Raw genomic sequence first — 2,696 nt, 5'->3', positions numbered from 1 at the left:
CATTCCACCTCCCCTCTATTCCATTGCTTCTCCTCCCTTCTCCTCTGTGGTTTCCATCTTGGTTTGGTCATTTTCACTGATGATTCATTGGCCCATGGCCCTTTGGCTCCAGGCTTTGGCTGAATGGCAGGCTAGGCTGTGAAGCGGGCCAGGAGGGACCCGGGGATAGCTGATGAAAGGAGGCCCATGCTGGCTCTGGGCCTGCTGCTACCTGTGGCAGGGGAGGGAGGGTGGGCACTCCAAGGTCTTAATAATTAATAATTAATATGGTACTCGTTAAGAACTTACTATGTGCCAAACATGGTACCCCCTCTCAGGGTCGCTCCTGGAGAGTTTCCAGTACTCTACCAGTCTTGACTACGGGAGGGAGAGTCAACCAGAGGAATATCCATTTCATTCCTAGCTTGGACAGTGGCTAGCGAGTGGAAGACAATCCACTTGTATTTCAAAACTCACCCGTGCTGGGCGGCAGCAGCATGGGAGAGAGTCAAGGGCGGAGACTCAAGTTTAGCTGGCGGAAGGCGGCAATGGTAAACCACTTCCTTATTTTTACCAAGAAAACCCTACGTTTACACAACCAGAATGATTGCAGATGGAGGTGGGACACTTTGGGAGAGATGTACCCATGGCATCTCTGTGAGTTGGAAACGACTCGACAGCATAAGACAAGACAAGACGCACATTATTAAGCACTGGGTTAGATATAAGATAATCAATCAATCAATCAATTGTATTTATCGAGCACTTTCTATGTGCAGAGCATTGTACTAAGCACTTGGGAGAGTACATTACAACAGAATTAGCAAATATGTTCCCTGCGCATAACAGGTTTAAGGTAATCAGTTTGGACACAGTCCCTGTTCCACATGGGACTCACAGCCTAACTAGGAGGGAGTAGATTTAATCCCCAATTTACAGATAAGGAAACTGAAGCCCAGAGAAGTGGCTTGCCCATGGTCATATAGCAAGCAAGTGGCAGAGCCAGGATTAAAACCCAGGTCCTCTGATTTTGATTTTATTTTATGGTATTTGTTAAGCGCTTACTATGTAACAGGCATTGTTCTAAGTGTTGGGATAGATCCAACGTAATCAGGTGGAACATAGTTCATGTCCCACATGGGGGTCACGGTCTTGATCCCCATTTTACAGATGAGGTAACTGAGGCACAGAGAAGTTAAATGACTTTCCCAGTCACACATCAGACAAGTGGCGGAGGCGGAATTAGAACCCAGGTCCTTCAGACTTCCGGGCCCATGCTCCATCCACTCTTTCTATTTGGCCATGCTGTTTCAGGCCTTTGGGTGTGAGCCACCATGTTGGCACTGTCAGGGACTCTGCCACCTCCCCTGCTCCCCTTTTTGGAGAGAAGGATCCGGCAGACAGGGCTGCAAACTGTGGAATTGAGCTCCTGGGCCCTCCTATGGCCTCAACCTCCGCTAACTCACTCTGGCCACCCAACAGGATTGTGTTACTCTGGGTGATGGCCCGGGAAATGGAGGGATTTGGCAACTATAGGGGCTCGGTCCCCTATGACCCTACAGGGCTACAGGATGTGGACAATTCAGAACGCCAGTGGAGAGAGCACGGGTCTGCGAGTGAGTAGGACCTGCTGTCCTACTTGTCTGCTGTGTGACCTTAGCCAAGTCACTTCACTTTACTGTGCCTCAATTACCTCATTTGTAAAGTGGACATTAAGACTGAGCCCCATGTGGAACAGGGACTGTGTCCAACCTGATTACCTTGTGTCTTCCACGGCATTTAGAACAGTGCCTTGCACTCGCACTGAAAAATACCATAAAAAATGTCGCTGCATCGGGATTTATGTACATATCACGGCACTCAAGTACATACCCATAATAGATTTATTTATATTAATGTCTGACTCCTCATCTAGACTGTAAATTCATTGTGGGCAGGGAACGTGTCTACCTACTCTGTGGATGGAGCACGGGCAGGGGAGTCAGAAGGACCTGGGTTCTAATTCCTGCTTCATCACATGCCTGCTGGGTGACTTTGGGCAAGTCACTTAACTTCTCTGTACCTCAATTACCTCGGGGATAATAATGATGGCATTTGTTAAGCGCTTACTATGTGCAAAGTACTGTTCTAAGCGCTGGGGGGATACAATGGGATCAAGTTGTCCCACGTGGGGCTCACAGTCTTAATCCTCATTTTACAGATGAGGTAACTGAGGCTCAGAGAAGTTAAGTGACTTGCCCAAGGTCACACAGCAGACATGTGGCGGAGCCGGGATTCAAACCCATGACCTCTGACTCCAAAGCCCATGGTCTTTCCACTGAGCCACGCTGCGGATGAGAGTGTGAGCCCCAAGTGGGACAGGGACTGTGTCCGACCTGATTAACTTGTATCCACCTCAGAGCTTAGAACGGTGCTTGTCACATAATAAGCATAATAAGCAAGTACCATAATTATTATTATTACCATTATAATGTATTATCCTGAGCACTTAGTTCAGTGCATTGCACATAGCATAAATTTGATCTATAGATTAAGATGAGGAAGCAAAGATATATTGCTAACACTCAGCTGAAACTGGGCAGGACTTGGGGACAACAAACTTGTGACCAAGAGAAGACGATGGTGCAGAATCAAAGAGGGTGGATCCTAACTCCCCGTTGGGCCATCCACTCACGGGGGATCCATCCTACCATCATGAGATGCCCGTTGACACCAAA

At 47.9% G+C, this 2,696-nt stretch overlaps 1 non-coding gene across 1 annotated transcript; it reads left to right on the top strand.

The window, feature by feature from the left end:
• The first annotated feature begins 307 nt into the window (after positions 1-307).
• Positions 308-442, top strand: LOC119927465. Its single transcript, XR_005450466.1, has one exon. It is a non-coding gene; the product is annotated as a small nucleolar RNA SNORA7 (small nucleolar RNA).
• The last annotated feature ends 2,254 nt before the right edge of the window (positions 443-2,696 follow it).

This window comes from Tachyglossus aculeatus, chromosome 4 (assembly GCF_015852505.1).
Source record: "Tachyglossus aculeatus isolate mTacAcu1 chromosome 4, mTacAcu1.pri, whole genome shotgun sequence".
Classification (NCBI taxonomy): domain Eukaryota; kingdom Metazoa; phylum Chordata; class Mammalia; order Monotremata; family Tachyglossidae; genus Tachyglossus; species Tachyglossus aculeatus.
This window is presented reverse-complemented; position numbering and strand designations above follow the sequence as displayed.